Source organism: Sitophilus oryzae, unplaced genomic scaffold (genome assembly GCF_002938485.1).
Source record: "Sitophilus oryzae breed Bouriz unplaced genomic scaffold, Soryzae_2.0 scaffold_1297_pilon_pilon, whole genome shotgun sequence".
Taxonomy (NCBI): Eukaryota; Metazoa; Arthropoda; class Insecta; order Coleoptera; family Curculionidae; genus Sitophilus; species Sitophilus oryzae.
In genome coordinates, this window is record NW_022145945.1 from 11901016 (window position 1) to 11922361 (window position 21346).

Genomic DNA, 21346 nt, shown 5'->3' on the forward strand with positions numbered 1-21346 from the left:
AATATCTAGATGTCATTTACTAAACTTATATAACATAAAAGCTTGTCAAACATTAACACTAATTATAGAAAAATTAAAAAAGGCTAGAAAGTGTCTAGACATAAATCTATTTCTAAAAATTATTTTTTCTCTAATTTTAAACCTGACCGTTTAAAAATCATTTTTATACTTGATATAAAAATTAAATACAACATTCTTGGAGCAAACTGGCAGTAAACGCAATTAAAAACATAAAGAGTACGGGCCAAGTAAATGACATCTATAGAGCTTGACCCGCCAAAATTATCATCAATTGTCATTTTCCAGCCGATACCTTTGACGCCGTTTTTCCAATCGCATGGTATAATACAGACAGCAAATTATCTCGGGATAAAAACAAAAATATTCATTAGAATCATGCTGTTCGAGACTTTAATGGTCGCATCGATTACAACAAACTGGTATAGGGTGCTACGGTGCTACGGTTTGTAACTTTAAAGCTACCAATCTGACGAACAAAAGAGGTAAAAAACGCGACCGGTACGTCGTGGGCGTAATAAACTGACGACCGCAATTGGTGATCAGTGGACCGCGAGACGCGCTCTATCAAAGTAAAAATCTCGTAGCGGAGAAAACAATGGCCGACTGGGGCAGACAACAAATCCACTGTATCGAGAATAACGTACTAAAGCACTGTTTATTAAATTCCTCGCATTGAAATGGTTCTAATAATGATATTGCAGTCGTTTACACACGTCACATGAATGTTGAAGTTTAACTCTAGTGCAAAGCTAGAGTCTGTCCAACGACGAAATCCTTGACAGTGATAGATGTGTCTGTCGTTTTAATTTCAAAGTAGTTTATTTTATTTTACAAAGAAATTAGTTGGTACAATTTGAAATGTAAAACGGGAAATTAATATATTTAAAATTTTAGTGACACGACATTTATTACCTATTGTGTGATGTCTTTATTTTACAGTTGCTCCAGTTTTTAGTACCATATATCAGTATATCACAGTTTAAAGAAATTTTAAACTGTGCATTACTCTGTTTTACGACTCAAGTAAAGATTTCGACAGACGATGACTGAAAGGCAGATCACGTTCAACAAAAAAAGTTCTTAATATTTTTAAGTTAACTATGGATGGGTTTATATACAGTGTGTCAAAAAAATAATGTATCTAACTTCGGTGGGTGATTCTACAGATAAAAATAAAACAAAAAGTTCCTATGAACTTTTGCCCGAAAATGCTTCCCGAAGAAATTACAGCCCTCGAAAGGTTAAATAAAATAATATATTTTGTTTATTTTTAAGAACATTGGTAAACCGTTTTTCTTGAAATTTGGTACTCTTACACACATTTTAATGCTAAAGCGAATGGAGATAGTGTAAAATTCCGTAACAGCCTGAAAGGGTACTTTCCATTAGGGTAGAGAGTACTTACTACTGGAGGTACTTCTTTTAACCTTATAGATACAGTAATTTCAATAAATTAAAATTAAAGCTACGGTTTTTTATGTAAAAGGTGCTCATCCAGTGGCGTAGCGTGTGTTAGGGGCGCCCGGGGCGGAGAGCAATTTTGCCGCCCCTACAGAATCAATTCCGCCGCTTTTGTGACAATTTTTTGCCGCGCCGCCCGTCCATGGAGGGTTGCCGCCCGGGGCGGACCGCCCACCTCGCCCCCGCCTTGCTACGCCACTGTGCTCTTTGTTTAGTTCGAAACGATGAAAGGTTTTCAAGATATTTGCATTTGAAGGTTACGATGCATCGATTTTAACACTCAAAAATGTTTTTTTTTAATAAAATAATTCGATTACATTTTTTCACTTTTATATCTACAGTTTATTCATATTTTGAAGTAATCGTTCGTCACTAAAATTTGAATTTATTAATTTCCCAATTGTATCAACTTATTTCTTTGTAAAATAAAAGAAACTATTTTGAAATTAAAATGACAGACAACAGGCACATCTATCACTGTTAAGAATTTTGTCGTTGGACAGACTATACGAGATGGTATACAAACTTGGTGTCTAATACAACTATCTGGGTCTATAGACATACACTTACTTTTCCTTCGATTTTTCCTCCTCCTCCTCTTAGTTTAAAAAAACACACGTAAAAAACAAAAATGCAAAGGCAATATCGCAAATTTTTATCATTTTCCAAAAAGAGGTTGATTAGTCGTTCATTGTTCCGTCTCCCCAATCATATTGAAATATGATCTGTCATTTTTGAAATAAACCAATAAGACTGGTTAAAAACAAGAGGCGACTCATAACGGATTTATACAGGGTGTCCCATAAATAAGTATTTTAACTGGTAGTATATTTCGGCCTCAGAAACACGCCTATGAGGTTTTTTTGCGAAAAAAAAATTGAAAATTTGGAATTTTTTCAAAGAAATTTTGATTTTTTTTTAGTTTTAAGTTAGAAAACATAATTTCTTGAGAATATGGCAACACAGGTAGTAGATTAAATTTACATGAAAGAAAATCCAGAAAAGATCCAGTGTTTCTCAAAATTCAAGCAAAAAAGCATTTTTTGTTTAATATTTGAATAAATCTTAAGAAAATACATATATTTGATACAAATTAAACTTTTAGTAACGCAATCGAGGGCGCGATTTTTAAATTCATTGTTTCCAACCATGGACATATTCATCCTCGGGCTGACAGGCGATTCAGTTAGGTTAGTCCTAACTTATAACCGATTCAGTTAGGTTTATAGTAAACTTGACATTTTTTAGAGCTACCACTGTAAAAAATGTCAAGTTGCCATATTTATTTATTTATTTCCTGACAGTGTCATTCGTTTTGACACTTTAGTTTTGTATTACGAGTTTTTGGTTTGAGTAAATAGTGTTGTTATACTTTAAACTTAAAATTGTTTACTAGCAGACTTTGCAGTCGAACATTGTTCTTTTTAGAAACACTTTTAGTGCGAAGTGATACAAGATACCTTAATAGCCGTAAAAAACTCATGGCCTTTCATGTTCCTTAAGAAGGTGAGTTTTGTTGATGTAAATAATAAGTGTTTATATATTTATAATTATTTATTTTTGTTTCATAAAATATTTTGATTAAAAGAAAATATGTAGGAATGGACAACGCTGTACCGGTCAAGCTTAACAAGGTGACGAAAATTATTATATTGCGATTTTAATAATCAATAATCCAGTAACTGATATTTTCCTCTCTCTATAGTAGACGGTCCTTATACAGAGCATTCTAATGACGTCGGGCTTTTTTAATTACAAAATTCCTCATTAAATACACAATGAGTACAAATCGTATTGTACTCGTCGCACAATAAAGATCAAAGAGGGGCCGCTGTCATTCGAGTTCAAATTTGTGTCCAAATATGAAATGTGAACCAACCGTTCGAAATATTACGCCTTTTTTAAAACGAATAGATTTTCTATTAGGCATATTATAGGTCCCTGTTCAGTAAATCTATAAAGTCATTGATGATCGTTAAAGGTGTTCGGTCAAAGATAACTAAAAAAGTCACATCTAATTAGGAATGTACGATATAATACTTTTAGTATCGATACTTCAGTGTTTGCTATTGTCAATGCACATATCGATATATTCCTCTGTGTGAAATAATCTCAAAGCTGGAATCTCTTTTGGAGATTTTTGGTCCTACTTAACACAACTGTTAAGGCAGGCGGCCACTGCGAGCGTAACTAAACTAAGTCAAGCGAAGATAAGATTTGTAAAAATCAGCTCCCATACTTTTAAATGCATCAGCGGCCACTTGAGCGAAACTAAATGAAAATATATGAACGATGATTGAAATCATAGTTTAGTTTCGCTCGTTTTAGTTCGTGAGAGGTTCCAGCGAATTTTTCGCAGCGATTAGTTCTATGATAGCAGAGACACAATACGAAAACGCAGCTAACTTAGCTGACTACTGAGCGAAAATCGTTCCCAGTGGCTGATGAAACTTATTTTCGTTTAGTTACCGTTTGTTTTTATATTCTTAGCTTAGTTTAGTTACGCTCGCAGTGGCCGCCCGCCTTTATACTTATTATTCAACATGCCTATTAATTTATTCTCACCAACGAACGTATTATTATTGTATACCAAAGAAATGAATAGGCAGCAACACTAGAAGAAAATTTAAGAAGAAAACCTACGTCCGTGTCACCATAGCTGCTACACGTTGTCGGTAACTCGTTATCCTGAAATTATGATCAGGGCCTATCGATAGAGCAGCTGGCTGAAAATCTTAGGGAGACATTCAGTTTTCAAATCAAGACATTAAAAGCAGTCAATTTCGAATTAAAATTTTGTATTAAAAAGAAGAGAATTACGAAAAAAAGGTCTAAACCAAAGCAATCAAAACTCGTCGTGCAACTTTGTGTCGCGTGGATAATCAGTTAAAGATAGCCAGCAAAAACACTGTGGAAGCCACATGAGCAACTTAAAGGAGTTTCCGCTCATTTAAGTTGGTTTCCATGACCGCTACTAAGAACATGCTTTATTGATATTAGTGTAGTTTTTACTTGATAATAACAAATTTAAAAACAGTGCGAGTGTATAGTTCATACATTGGCGTAACTACAGTGGTACCAGGGGGTACCCCCCCCCCAGGTACTGCTGGGCACCCCCCAGAGAAATCTTGAGTTACGACTCTTAGCTATGTATTAATTTTTATTTGCTTGTGATGAAGTAAAAATGACGTTTTCTAGTTTTGTTTAGTTAAAATTATTATTGTGTTCAAAAAATGTGTTAATTGTTATTTTTTAGAAAATGTGTAGGTATTTAAGTAATCTACAGAAACACGGTTTCATAACCAAGTCTATGAAATTTATTGATACAGAAAGAAATTCATGAAAACGTTTTATTCAATTCATTATTCTTCATTTTTAAAGAAAAAAAAGACCTAGGCACCCCTGGGTTGAACCCTAGGCTCCCCCAGGATGAATTGCTAGTTACTCTAATGAGTTCATATCAAATAATCTTTTAGTCACGTGATTAAGCTTGACCGGCACAGCGTTGCCCACTTTTACATATTTTCTTTTAATCAAAATAGTTTAGGAAACAAAATTAAATTAATTATAAATATATAAACAGTTATTATTTACATCAACAAAACTCATCTCCTAAACAGCACTTAAGGGACATAAAGGACCATTACTACCACTTTCCCGTTCAAAATATTGTAATAAAGCTGCGATGAGTTTTTTACGGCTATTAAGCTATCTTGTACACTTCGCACTAAAAGAGGTTCAAAAAAGAACAATTTTTGACTGCAAGGTCTGCTAGTAGACATTTTTAAGCTTAAAGTATCACAACACTATTTATTTAAACCAACAACTCGTAATACAAAACTAAAGTGTTAAAATGAATGACAATGTCAGGAAATAAATAAATAAATGCGGTAACTTGACATTTTTTTACAGCAGAGCTAGTACTTGAATTGCCAGCGGTAAATTTAAATTCCAGTTAGGCCGAATTATTCCCGGCGCCGCCGCGCCGGCGCAGAATGTATCCATGGTTGGCAACAATGACTTTAAACATTGCGCCGTCGATTGCCCAAAATAAAAATTATATAACTAAAAGTTTAATTGGTATCAAATATAAGAAGATTTTATTGGTAAAATATAAATTTTTACTGTTCAAGACAATTTTATTACCCATATTTATTAACATTTTATTTATGCGTAACGAAATTATCGAAATCTTATCGATGTTCTAATATATAAGTTCTGAAACGATCTGGATCAATGTACAATTGTACAGTATCGATTTTTTGGAAGAATTGGACATACCTACATCCTAATTGTTATCGCACTTATTCCCTTTATAAGCACCTGACAAAATGTTTATGAACAAAAGAATACAAAACCTAAACGCAGAAGCGTGACTAATGTATTCTTTTGTAATAATTATGAAAACTTACAATGCGTAGAGCTTATATAGTATATTTCGCAGGCATCGGAAAAAGTTTTTTACATAACTTTACATTCGATGAAACAAATGGAAAAATTACCTATAATCGCAAAAGTTCACATAACATTGATTTCTAATCGTATCCAAACCATACCTTCATAAGTCCACTATGATTTTGTGCTTACCTAATTTCTTTAATGTTAGTATTTACCATGAAATCAAGTAAAAGTGATTTATAATGTTATAAAAGTTTATATAATATTAAACCAGTATATGATATATTATGTGATAATTCATAATGCATAATAAAATGTAGCGTATTTACAAAAAAAGTTGATGATGACAGCTTAAAGACGAAATGTCAGTCTGAACATCTCATAACACCATCTTGTAGAACAACAAAAAGTAATGGCAATATGAAATATATCGGAATTTTTAAACTTTAAAAGGTGGTATTTTGATCAGCATTAAATTGCGCAACTTTGACTAGATAATTAGGAAGATACACAACCAAAGTTTACAGAATAAAATTTCTGTAAACTTTGACGCAACTTAATGGGTGAATTCGTGGCAAGGGTCATTTGGTGATTTGATTTCCCCTTACGTCTCAAGTGTTGTACGGTGGAGCCACCTATCGTCCTGGGGTCAACGCATAAAACACTTATTTTCTCTAATTCGGCCAGCGAAGGCATATCGAAGACGATGTGGATGGGAAAGCGACAGTGTTTCCATATTAAAATGTGTAATGTCTGTAATATGTTTGACGGAAATATCTTTGGATGAAAAATCCGCGTTTATGTATCGAAAATTTATTCTTGTTAAACATAGAATAAACAACCAAAATAAAAATTATTTTATAGGTATCTAAACTAAATATGTCGTATGATCGAAAAAAGTCGTTTAGTTGGCTTGGAAATGACGATTATTGACATTTACCATAATATTTTATATATGAAATAACAGCGATCTTCATTTCCAAGCCAACTCCGACGCCGTTCTTTGTTTGATCATATAATATTATATTAAATTGTTTAATGATATAAAATCCGTATTATTAACGCACTGTACCCAAAATCCGTAAATCTACGGATTAATCTGTAATTTTGGCAACATTGTCTCCGGCAACCACTCACTCTGTCGACTGAAAGCAGAACTACGGTACAATATTCGAGTATACAGGGCTGGAACTCTGTAACTAAATAGCGATCGGTAGCGATCAATGACTAAAGACTCCAAGGACAAATAACACCCGAGAGCAAATTGTGCCGATGTCACCAAACAGTGCCGTGGCACATATTTTTCTTAACCTAGCTGTTTGAAGCAATATTTATATTTTTTGATAATTGTTTTGACTACGCCTATGGTGTATCATCCTAATTAATTACGAAAAAACGTATTAAAATGTTAACAAAAGGTACAAAACTAGTATCTACGTATAGCACATATCAAGTACATATAGATGTTAATTGAAATTGAAGAATAATTATCGAATTCAATAAGAAAACGCTAAAAAGTTGGAGTAGACTGTTTATTTACCTATGAAACGTAACTTCTGGCTCTTTCTTATCGCTGCTGCTTTTACACTTGAAAGTTGAACAACTAATCACCATTGTAATAAAGTTTATACAAAGTTTACTACACACAAACTATTAAAAATCGCTAAAATTGTCGCTGGTGACCAGATGATGACTCATTGTTTGCCACCAAAAAAAAGTTCTCTAAGGTCACAAATTCTGCTGCAGCCCGTATAGGGGCGTTACATTTCCTTATATTCTTTAGTCATTGGTAGCGATGAAGAATACTGACCTTGGCTGTACAAACTAAACGGCAAGCGACAGTATTCTTCATCGCTATACCGATCGCTATTCCGTTACAGAGTTCCACCCCAGTATTCTTTATCTGTTCAGTATCTATACCGTTATAGTTATCTACGGTACAGTATTCTTTATCCGCAGCGGCGCAGAGTTAAACTAAATTTCGGAATTATCGGACAGGCTGACGGTAACGCCAGCTACATCTGGGACAGGTTTTGTGTCACGACATCGCCCATAAGTTTGTGCATCTTCTTATTTTTCAATCAACAATTTAATCGACCTCGTATTTCTTCTATTTTTCGTGAACTTAATGATGAGGATCGAATTTGGGTTCATCCTCATCATCATCAACCAGCCAGTAAAGTCCACTGGTGGACGTATTATATGCTTCCCTCGTTTGCTTCCATACCTCCCTATATTGAACTCTTTGCATTCAGTTACTTACGCCTTAAGTCGTCATGCAATCTGGTTGGAGGATGACCTCTGCTCCTGAATGCATCATGTCTTGGTCTCCATTTTGTTATTTTCTTCGTCCATCGGTCATCGTTTAGCCTTGCAATGTGCCCTGTCCAATTCCATTTCAAAGTAGTTATTTTCTCTATGGCATCCATGACTTTTGTTCTGTCTCCGTACTTCGATATTTGGTACTTTGTCTCTCAGAGACAAACATCTCTGTACATTATAGTTATACATAAAAAAGTCTCAAAACACAAGTCCTGGCAGCAAATATATGTGTTTAATATTTGTATGATTTCTCATTAGTTTTTTAACATTATAATAGTTAAATATAACACATTATGAAACATTATGATGTTACAGTTTTCGCAGAAACGTGAAGCTATCCACCGTGAACCACTGACTCATGTCTATATATTCACAATGCCAAATTAACTAATTTTGTTTAAATTACTGCTTTTTTTGCGATGTGTCTTACTGTAATAGTATTTCGTCTATACCTACAAACTGTTACTCAATGGAGATCGTGAATGAAAAAAAAGAAAATATCAAGGGGAAAACGACCCTCGAATAAGGCACAAAGTGGAAAATGGGGTCAAAGAATCCTTTGTTGCGCCTGCAACATCGTGTTGAGTGAGTGCCTTAACTAGGCCACTGAACATCGCGAATTACTGCTCGCGTGTACCAGCTTATTGTTGATATATATAGAGTGAGCCAGAGAAAATGCTCAATATCAGGTTTTCTATTTGAGATTTTCTGTCCAATGTTTTTTTTTACAAAATATGAGGGCAACAGTAGCGCACATTTTAATAACTATTTACATAATATGAAGACAGGAGTATAGTGATTTTTGCTCGCTAATTTTATATGAACAACACGAAGCGGAAAAAGAAAAAATCATGTATATACCCTAGTGCCATAACGAATATTGGCATTCACGAATAGTCATATATTTTTTGATATTCGTACTCGCATTTGCATTCGCAATTTATGCGAATATTTTACAAAAAAGGTATTCCACTATAAAAACTTCTTTTAGAAAATAATTAACATTTATTTTTTAACTATACTACTATTATATTCGCATTCGCAATCAGTGGCAGGTAATATACAGATTGGTTCAAATATATTTTGCACTATAGTTGTTTTTTAAATGGAATGCTATACAGGGTGAGTCTTAAATAAGTGCACATATTTTAGGGGTAAGATATTTTGACCCCAGAAACAAGATTATGAGGTTTCTTTCGTGAACAAAAATTTTGATTTTGTTTTAGCTTTAGTTATTTTTTTTAGTTAAAAAGATCTCTAAGAAACTTCTTAATAATATGGCAACGTAGTAGATCAATTTTAAATGAAAGAAAACCGAGAAAACATCCAGTGGTTCTCAAAAATTAAGCATAAAATATTTTTTTTGGAAATTTTCAAAGTAAATTAACTCGGTTATTTTGGACTTATTTCAAAAACGGTAAAGAGAAACTTGTATGTTTCTTTTATCGTGATCTACCAACCCCCAATCCTGAAAATATTTGCACGTATTTAAGACTCACCCTGTATATTTTTATATATTATACTAGCGTGTACCAGCGTTAATAAGCATAAAGCAAAGCAAGAATTTGCATTAACATACAAACTGGATTAAATTTTTTCACATTTATGTCAGCATGAGTAAAAACAATATGGCGATATTATTATATAACTTGGTAATGTTTGAGGAGTAGTTTCATCTCGTTGGAATTTGACTTTCGAAAGATCCATTTGCCAAAATTAAGCTTTTTATGTCAAGCAGTTTAAGCAGAATCGTGGTTAAGAAATTTCCCAACTTTTTGGAACACCCTGTATGATTTTTTAAAAAATTTCAAAATATGTAAAAAAACCAAATAAATTATGCTTGTCCAAGCGTTTTCCCGAAAGACTAACCGCTTTTTAAATAACAAATATTCTAATATTTGAGAGGCGTTTTCACCCTCTTGGAATTTGAGATTCGAGAAACCCCTCCTTATCGAACCTCAACACCCCACAATCAATCCGTTTGCCAAAAATCAGCTTTAAACGTCAAGCAGTTTAAACAGAATCGTGATTACTCAATGATCTTATTTTTTGAAACACCCTGTATAAATTTATAAAAAATCTTAAAATATGTAAAACAACAAAATAAAATATACGTGTTTAAGAGTTTTTCCGAAAAACTCCCGGTTTTTAAATAAAAAATATTTTAATATTTGAGGGATAGTTTCGCCCTCTTAGAATTCGAGTTTCGAAAAATCCCTTCTTATCGAACCTCTACATCCTAAAGTAAATCTGTTTTCCAAAAATCAGCTTTCTACGTCAAGCGCTTTAAGCAGGATCGTGATTAATCAATGACGAGATTTTTCGAAACACCCTGTATACATTTTTAAAAAATCTTAAAATGTGTAAAAAACAAAATAAAATATACGTGTTGAAGCGTTAATTATTATTTAAAAAACGTTTCCGAAAAAAGGAGACGTTTTTTAAATAAAAAATATTGTAATATTTGAGGGGTGATTTCACCCTCTTGGAATTGGAATTTCGAAAAATCCCTTCTTATCGAACCTCTACATCCTAGAATTAACCTGTATGCCAAAATTTGAGCTTCTTACGTTTAGTGGTTTGAGCAGGATCTTGATTAATCAGTATTCAAATTCAAATTCAAATTTCAAATTTCTTTATTATATTTCAAATTTCAATTTCAAATTATTAGACCCCATTAAGTTTTACAGAATAATATTAGTATTAATAAATGTGTATCTAAAGGGATCGCACCGCGATTAAAAAACCGATACAATGGCACAAAGTTCCAGAGTGGTGCGACCCCAATGGGGTCGCAGTATGTCAGTCACTTAAGGATTTTATATATTAGTATAGATTATATGAATCATCTAGTTTCAAAAGCGGCCATCTCCTTCCAAGCAAATTTCGCAGGAGAGAGGAAAAACTGTTGTGGGAAATCTAGTGGGCCCATCAGTAGTTAAGTTTGTTAAAATAGTTTGTTAGGTGAATTTAACAAATTGTTTCAACAAATAAACAACTGGTTTTGTGTTTTAATAAAGAAAAAATAAATTAAATAGTGGATATGGCCGAATTTGAAACTAACCCAAGGAGATGGCCGGTTTTGAAACTAGACGTTTCATATTATATATTTCTTATTATTTGTTGTGAATTTTGTAAATTGGATTTTTAAATATGACCTTGAAAAATAAACAAGAATAATAATACATAAATATAGAAAAGAAGCATGTCAAGAGAAAAGCCAAACGGAAGTACTTACCAAAAAAATGTGGTTCAACGACGTCTAACTTGCTCTCTTACTCCCTTTCTTATTTTTTTTTTGTTGTTCAATGCGTCTGACTGTTGTTATAGTTTTCACTTTGATTACAAAAAGCCAGTGTTAATTATTATATTAGGGAATTCTATACTTATTAGTTCACTTGAAACACAAACTATATATACCAAACATATTTTCAATTCTGTCTCATTTTTTCCACGCTAAATTAACTCGTTAGAAAATACCTAACATCGAGTAAATCCAGATCAATAATTCCTCTTTTTGTTGATCGTCACGCATCGACTTTAATGAGAATATAAGTAACGTAGCTCTTGCGCTGGACCGTTAAAATTAAATCAGATGGCCATTAGAATAGTTGGAGGTTTTTCGCGAGAAACAAGTTGGCAATCCATCTTCTTCAAGCGAACGAGAGCGGCTGGTTCTGCGTGGAGGAATTGCAAAAAGTATAGACAACGACGTCTTAATTAGAAGTCAGCTGTAAATTGTTTATCGTAATCGTAACAACTTTTCTGCTGCAAGTGTTGTAATAGTGATATTCTGTAGTTCGGATGGTGGATTAAATAATAAAAGTCGGTTTTCTTAGTAATTAAAAAAGGAGTAAACTTAACTTTATTTAAGTAATAGTTATTTTTTATACAAGACGATAAAATGGTATTATATAGGTCTCGTCTCCATAAATAAGTACAATGTAGTTCCCTTTTCTCCGTGCGGCGACCACACATTTTAAAGCCTAAACAAACAAATTTCAACATGCCCCTCGCTTCCCTGCTCCCTTACCTCATTACATGCCCTTGCATCATTTCTTATTCAGTCTTTTTTTGTGTGCGGTACGACCCACATCGAATATCGCGTAAAAGATATCGATCGGCTCTCGCCCGTAGAGCGGAGTGTTTTAGATTATCTTAAACGGATGGATAAGCGATTAAAGTTATTAGAAAATAAAAACATGCATAAAAGAAAAAGATTAGTGACAAGTTCGGAAGAGGAAAGTGTAACAAGTTTTGAGAGGCAGGCGAATAGTAGTGATTATTCGCAAGATTCTGAGGACGAGATTAGAAGCAGTGTTTGAGATGTTAGAAATAAAGGTAAATAAACATATAACATATACATATACAATACCTGAATAGTAGGGGGAAATTTCTTCTAAGCTTGGGTTTCTTCTAAGGTATTGTGGGTGAATACCTTAGTGAATGCTTATATTATCTAGATTTTTCCACTTATCCTTATATTACACTAATATGGCAGAGTACGTTGGTGGTTACTCTGCTTGGTTTATAGGACATTAAATTTATTCACGTTAATTGTAGCGGAGTACAGTGGTGGTTACTCTAGCTTGATGTGTAGGTATTGTTGGTGAATACCTCAGTGAATGCTTATATTACCTAGTTTTTCCCCACTTATTACATTAATACAGCAGAGTACGTTGGTGGTTACTCTAGCTTGGCATATATGAATTATTGATGAATACTTATCGCATGGCTGTCTTATTATACTAATATGGCAGATTACGTTGGTGGTTACTCTAGCTTGGTTTATAGGACATCAAATTTATTCACGTTAATTGTAGCGGAGTACAGTGGTGGTTACTCTAGCTTGGTGGGTAGGTATTGTTGGTGAATACCTCAGTGAATGCTTATATTATCTAGTTTTTCCCACTTTTTACAGTAATACAGCAGAGTACGTTGGTGGTTACTCTAGCTTGGTTTATAGGACATTAAATTTATTCACGTTAATTGTAGCGGAGTACAGTGGTGGTTACTCTAGCTTGGTGGGTATGTATTGTTGGTGAATACCTCAGTGAATGCTTATATTATCTAGTTTTTCCCACTTTTTACAGTAATACAGCAGAGTACGTTGGTGGTTACTCTAGCTTGGTATATATGTATTATTGGTGAATATTTATCGCATGGCTGTCTTACTACAATAATATGGCAGAGTACGTTGGTGGTTACTCTAGCTTGGTTTATAGGACACTAAATTTATTCAAGTTAATTGTAGCGGAGTACAGTGGTGGTTACTCTAGCTTGGTGTGTAGGTATTGTTGGCGAATACCTCAGTGAATGCTTATATTACCTAGTTTTTCCCACTTATTACATTAATACAGCAGAGTACGTTGGTGGTTACTCTAGCTTGGTATATATGTATTATTGGTGAATACTTATCGCATGGCTGTCTTGCTTTTATTTTCAAAGTTGGTAGTCCCATAAGGGCACGTTGGTGGTTGTCCTTATGGAGTGACGTTTTGCTAAGCTAGCTGTATAAGATTTATAAACTCATTAAGCATGAGTTAGCTTGATGAGCCCCAATATGTGTTTACATATCATGATATTTTCTTATAGGTGAAAGCGCTAGTACACTTATTAAAAAAGGTATTGGAAAGAGCCTACCTAAACCTTTGTAGGAAGGTTTATTAGCGGTTTTAGGAGATAAGGTAGACGGGAAAAATACCACGACACCACCGATTCAACCGGAAATTGCAGAAAGATGGATACACATCGCAAAAACCGGCCTTGAAGAACCCGTTCTTAACCTATTAATGGAGAAGTATCCCTCTCCAGAGAATGCCACCTCTTTAGGACCACCACAGTTAAATTTAATGGGGAAACAGGCCATACATGATAATGTGGAGTGCAGAGATGAAATTGGCTAAAATTCAATCAAGATTAGCAGCCAGTTTGTCGGCTATAGGCCAAGTAATGGCAAAAATTTTAGAGGAAAAGGGAAAGGGGGGAGAAAGGAATATAAAGCATTATATAGAGACCCTAAACGACACAGAACGTTTTATAACTGGTGTTATCCATTCCAAGTCAATATCGAGGAGGGAACTAGTGTCTTTCGATTTAAATAAAAATTGGAAAACCACTCTAACGGAATCCCCTTTGGATACCTGGTTATTTGGTGAGGATTTGGAAGGAAGATTAAAGGCGGGCAAAGAGTTGTCCGCCTTTAACTGTCATCCAGTCAGTTAAAGACTGTCAGAAGTACTCCAGGAAGAATCGTATCAAATGCAGCCAGATCTCGGTCCACGCCGCATTTAAACTTCAAAAGTCTGCCTCAACATCAGCAGGGAGGGAAACGGGACAGACTCATGTTCGAGAAACTTCCTACAACCGCCCACGTCAAAGGCGGACCTGGAACCGAATACAACACTTCGGCGTAAGGTCGCGTTCTCAGGGAAGATGTATAGGGATAATAGATGTATTATGGCATGGTTGCAAGGTTTTAAAATTCCGTTTGTGACGAGACCATCACATAACATAATCTCAGGTAGACATAAATGGTCGGTGCAACAACATAAGACAATTGAGGGCAACGTTCGGAGATTGCTTAGTATAGGGGCTATTTCTAAGGCACAGCCATGTAAAAATCAGTTTATTACAGAGATATTCACGTTTCAGTTGTTTATTTAGATGATTTTTAATTACTAGGAGATTCTTATGATGCATGTTTAGCAAATGTATTAGAAACAATTGGACTACTCGAATATGGGGTTTATTGTAAACTATAAAAAGAGTATTATCTCCACAAAAAATTGTGACGTTTTTGGGGTTTAAATTAAACTCTATGGATATGACTATTTCTGTTCAAGAGGAAAAAATCACAAAAATAATTTTGCATTTAAAAAAGTTTTTAAGATGGAAGAAATGCACTACAAGGGAGTTTGTAAGGCTAACAGGGAAGTTGATATCCATATGTCCAGCCATAAGTACGGTTATTTATATACCAAATTGTTTCGAGAGAGAAAAAAATTTAGCGTTAAAGAGTAATAAAGGAAATTATAACGGAACTATGAAAATTTCTAAGAAGTTATGTGTTGATACCGATTGGTGGATTCGAAACATACCTATTAGCAAAAACTTATTATCATATAGTAAATACTCTATGGAAATATTCTCTGACGCATCAGATATTGGATGGGGTGTTTGTTGCAATAACATAAGTTCTCAAGGTCTCTGGCCTACCTACGAATGAGAAGAACACATAAATTTTAGGGAGTTACAAGCTGTTTATTTTGGCTTGAAAGGCTTTGCTAATGACTTATCTAACGTTTCTAGCTTGTGCAAGGTAGACAGTGTTGTCTACCCTATATGCCAGTGCAGTAGTGTTACTGCACTGGCATATACCTATATTACATAGAACATAATGTGTTCAATTTCCAAGTTAAACAATATCCCTCGAATAATTTGGCAATGGTGTGAGGAAAGGAGATTATTTATCGTAGCCTCTTATATTAGATCTCAAGAGAATAAGGAAGCTGACAGGGCTTCCAGGGAATTTAAGGTCGAGACAGAATGGAGTTTAGCGAGCTGGGCATTTGGGAAATTGGTCACTATAAGTGGGGTTTACCGGAAATAGATTTGTTTGCTACGCATATAAATGCTAAATGCAAGAAATACATATCGTGGCACAGGGACCCAGATATGTACGCCATTGATGCCTTTACAACAAACTGGGAAACATTTTATTTTTTGCTTTCCCTCCATTTTCAATGGTCCCAAAGGCTCTGCAAAAAGAAAAAAAATTATTTCTGATCAGGCAGAAGGTATAATGGTTGTACCCAACTGGGTTTCGCAACCTTGGTATTCGGTTTTAAGGGCGATGTTAATAGATGAGCCGATTATTTTTTTAAATTAATAAATATTTACTTCTTTTAGCGGATCTCCCCACCCGTTAGCCAACATCTTTCTCTGACGGGAGGTCCGGCTATCAGGCAAGCCTTGCTCTTAGGGAATGTTCCAGAAGAAGCGCTGGAAATTTGCATGTCTTCAATAACAAGTAACACCTTAAAACAGTCTAACTCAGGGCTTAAATAATGGTGGGAATTTTGTAGCGTTAAGAACTTAGATCCCTTCTCGGTTTCGGGTTCCAACGTTCTAATATTTTGACTCAACTCTTTAACGAAGGCGCATCTTTTAGCTCATTAAGTTCTTATAGAGCAGCCATAGCACAGATAGCGGGCCCAGACCTCTTACAAGATTTTCGTATGCAAAGGTTTTTTAAGGGAATATATATGTTGAGACCTAATAAGCCCAAGTCCGAAAATACCTGGGATCCTACGTACGTAGTACTTAATTATTTAAAAATAAAAAATAATTATGAGTTAACCTTGGAGGGGCTTACGCATAAATTAGTGACATTACTGGCCTTAGCATCGGGTCAACGTTTACAAACACTATCGCTTATTGATATAAGGGAAATTTTTCGGAAGTTAGGGGAAATACATATAAAAATTAGCGCAAGATTAAAAACATTCGGTAGAAATAAGCCGCAACCCTTTTTACGCTTACCTTATTTCAAGAAAGACGCTAATTTATGCGTAGCTAGCACGTTAGTAGAGTATCTAAAACGAACAGAGAGCATTAGAGGAAGTATAACTTCTGTTTTCGTAACAATCAAGAAACCGCATAAGAAAACATCCACTCAAACCTTGGGGAGCTGGATTAAAATTGTCCTAAATAAGAGTAGGATTGATACGGATCATTTTACCGCTCATAGTACACGGCATGCTGTAACTTCAGCAGCTGCCAGGAAAGGGTTAAATTTTGATACCATCAGACTCGCTGCTGGTTGGTCTAAAAATTCTAGAATGCTCGCTACTGTTTACAATAGATCCTTGATGAATCTTTATATATTTTCAATATAGAAATGGGAGAAAAGATTATGTTGTTGTTATTACTTTAAAAATCTACATTGTACTTATTTATGGAGACGAGACCTATATAATCACAAGATTAAACGAACTTACCTGAAGTGAAGTTCAATCTTGATTATATGAAGGTCTCTCGTCGAAATAAATAAGTTCCTCCCACCCTCAACCTCAATTTACAACAACATAATAAGTATCTTTAAAATTGACTAAATAAGAAATGATGCAAGGGCATGTAATGAGGTAAGGGAGCAGGGAAGCGAGGGGCATGTTGAAATTTGTTTGTTTAGGCTTTAAAATGTGTGGTCGCCGCACGGAGAAAAGGGAACTACATTGTACTTATTTATTTCGACGAGACCTTCATATAATCAAGATTGAACTTCACTTCAGGTAAGTTCGTTTAATCTTGTGATTTTATCGTCGACCGAAAAGATTAATTCACAAGCGATGAAATCGCGAGTTGTCAGTTTTGAGTCAGTATTTTTTAATTCTCTTTCGTGTCGATTGCTGATTGAATTGGAGCCAGAAATGGGTCAAAACGAAATAAGTAAATTACCAACAGATATTCAGGCTGAGGCGACAAACGCCATATCCAAACTACTTCCATTTAAATCCCGAATAAATTATGAAAAGGAATACAAAAATTTTCAAAAATGGAAGCAATTAAAAAACGTGCGAGAAGAAATAAAGTTTTTTAGCCTATCCTCGCTGTTACAGTATCATTTAATCTACCCTTACGGTTAAAGTAGTATTTTATCTATTTTTGATAGATATAAAGCAATTATATCGTTGATGACACCAGCAAGTCAGTTTTAAAAAGACTTAAGTCTTAAGTCATTTCTAAAATCAAAATGATTTAAATCTTAAGTTAAATTGAACATAAAGTTCAAACTTAAATCATAAGTATATATTCTTTAAACTGTGATTTAAGTCAAGCTTTAAGTCTTTGACTTAACCATTTTCTTTCAAGTCAAGTCATTTTCGTTAAGACTTAAATCAATATAAATGTGATGTAAATCGTTTTTATGACTTAAGTCTATATTTTTGATTTCAATTATTATGATCCGTGAGTTAAGTCAGCAAAATTACTTAAATCAAAATAGTTAAACCTATTTTTAATGTTAATATAAATTTTCTTATAACCGATTGGGTCTATTTCCTTATATTACCTGTATTATATTAATTTATTGGAGGTACAAACGAGACATGAGACTAAAAAACTAAAATGAGTCAAATCCACATTTATTTATTAAAACAATTAAGTATGTAACTAACTAATAATTTTTGGGCGGAAGTAATGGTGGTATATTTTTTAATTGGAATGCTCTTTTACAAAGATTTAAATAGTTTTCTTTTTGTAAACAAATGGGCTTGCAATATTATATTATTTTTACCCACTATACATTTTGTACATATGTTGCTTTAAAGCAATCGAAAATGTCAATATTCCATGGGTATATTGACGAGGTCTAAATTATAAGAACATTTTCTACAAAAACTCGCATCTGATTCACTCTGCTCTCTCTGATTCATCAAATATACACGGTGTTCCATTTAAATTAAAAAAGTTATTGCCGTTTAAAGCTAGTAATTATTTAATATAAATTATTTTTGGTTAGGTTATGTAGCCTTAAATTTGTTACTGCAATTTCACAAAATTGAAAATATTTCAAAAACGGTAAGGTTTAAGTATGATAAATCTTAATGAAATTTACCTTTATTTCAATCGTAGAATCTAAAAATAGAATAAAAAATAGAACTATAATATTTTTTACTTATTTGGACACTCTATATCGTGTATTATTGACTATAATAAAGCATTTGATAAAGTAAGACACAAGCAACTAATAGAAGCGTTAGAACGAAAAAATTTCGATACAAGAGATATACAAATAATAGTAAAACTGTACCTCAATCAAAGTGCGTCTGTTCGCGTCCAATCTGAACTGACGAGAGCAGTGGATATCAAACGGGGAGTTAGACAGGGATGTGTTCTTTCACCACTCCTTTTCAACGTCTACTCAGAGGAAATATTTAACAAAGCCCTCGAAAATGATGCTGGTGGAATATGAGTTAACGGCAGTAGAGGGAGATGGCCGATTCTGCATCAGGAGGAGCAAGGAGCCGGAAGTGACGTAAATCGCCTAAGAACATGTAAAATAGTCTAATAAACAAGAATAAACAGGTTTGAACAAGAAACGACCGCTTTAAAATAGAAATAAACGGGTTGGAACAAAAAATAAACAGGTCTGTTGTTTTAAGATAAAAAGCGGTTCAAAGCAGTTCAAAAGCGGTTCAAAGTGATTCAAACCCCAGTTTATTCTTGTTTATTAGCCTATTTTACATGTTCTTAGGCGATTTACGTCACTTCCGGCTCCTTGCTCCTCCTGATGCAGAATCGGCCATCTCCCTCTACTGGTACATGAAGAAGAAGTATCTTGTAAAATTATTGTTTAATTGTAGCTCTAATGGTTTTTCAACGAACCCAAAACTTACAGTTTGTAATAATCTAATCGTTTAGCTACAATACTCCATGTCGTATGTGGTGAACAACCTTGTATAAACACAAAAATATTTATTTTTTATAAAATTTAACTAATTCATATAAAAAAAATTATATGAATTTATTCCGAGTGTCATTTTCTATCGAATAGAGTAAAAAATACCGAGGGTGCTAATTAAAAATCAAAAGTTGTCATTTCCGTGAAACAGAAAGTGACCGAAAAAAACTGAATACGTCAATCAATCCTAATTTATGTCATATGCTAACATGCCATATCTCGTTGTTTTATTGGAAAAAATAAAAACGTTATAGAGGTGAGCCACTTTTGAGACGCACCCGGTACATTGAATGAAATTCTCAACTAAAAAGGAAGATAAATGCAGGAATGTCGATAAAAAATCTATTTCATCCCAAGTATAAACCTTGTTTATTGCTATAAAATTGCATAAAACAATTAAATAAAACAAACGCGAAGAGGGCAGGTGAACATCATAGCAACCCGTCATCAGATATGGACCATTTACCGGATGCTGCAACGTTACGCGTTCTTGCCTTTCAATAGCGCCGGATATACCTCTCCTCCTCCGCCCCTAACCCGCGCGTTCCACGCAGCTCGTGCCTAGTCGATCACTTCCGGTTTGTGGGCGACAACGTATCCCCCCTCTCTCTTCGTTTCATCGTTACTCTTCTTGTTAGTACATTGAAAATAGACAGCACGTAATATTAGTAGCACGGCCAGGGCCAGTACCATAATACACACACAACCAAACTTATATGGCATCATCTATTATTTTTCATAATTTTTGAGACGTATGAAAATGTTGTTTATGAATAAAACTCAGTCCTTACCAATGACTTTTAATGAAAAATAATCCATATAGCAATAAAAAAATCAGCCTTTTTGTTATGGTTTCAACTAAAACGTTCATATCTGTAGCTGCCAGAAGTTATCTTTGTAGCTCTGGATGAGAAACATTGGGATTTATTCTAGCAATTTGGCCCACAAGGCGGTCTTGTTGTTCAGTTGTGACTCTTTGACGACTTTGTCTGGGCCTATCCTTGTGTGTTCATAATTCCAAGTACCTTGCATATGTTTTCGATACAACACCCTGGGTAACGCCTACTATCTCTGCTACGTCTCTTTGGAGCATTCCTTGTTCGGTGAGAGCAATAATTCTTCCCCTCTATACATCTGTTAATCCAACATAAGGCATTTTTTTATTTTTTGGATCGAATGAAAATTACCGGACAATCGTGATTTTACTACTGAAAACAAAATTCAAAAGAAAATAAATCTCAGCAGTCGTTTATTCTTTATTATCATGTTTATTTACAACAAAAAGCCTTATCTGAAAGTCGTATACCAATTTTTATCCTTGCAAGAAATTTAGTCAGAAATAAGGAGTGATTCCATATAAGTTTGGTTGTGTGTATAATATTTATGCCAATTAGGGTTGGACTGGGCCTGAGGATTTGAAAAAAATATTCTTCACATTGACGCTAAAAGAGTTAAAGATTTTTTTGATGATTTAACTGGGCGTGCACATATAATTTTGTTATCATTCCTTTGATTTACTTTCAGTAATTGTCTCGTATATTGGCATCTTTAGAACTGGATGTTACTGCAGGATATGACAATTTGATCTAGCCACCCTATCTCGATTAATTTTGATTTGAGCAAAAAAAGTATAGAGATCATTTTTATGTAAAATTTGATGCTCTACAACTTTTATTTGAA

General features: G+C 34.2%; 1 protein-coding gene across 2 annotated transcripts in view; it reads left to right on the plus strand.

The window, feature by feature from the left end:
* LOC115874794 (protein C-ets-1) overlaps positions 1–21346 on the plus strand; it is a 408685-nt gene that overhangs the window by 298871 nt on the left and 88468 nt on the right. The gene's annotated exons all lie outside the window — the stretch shown is intronic.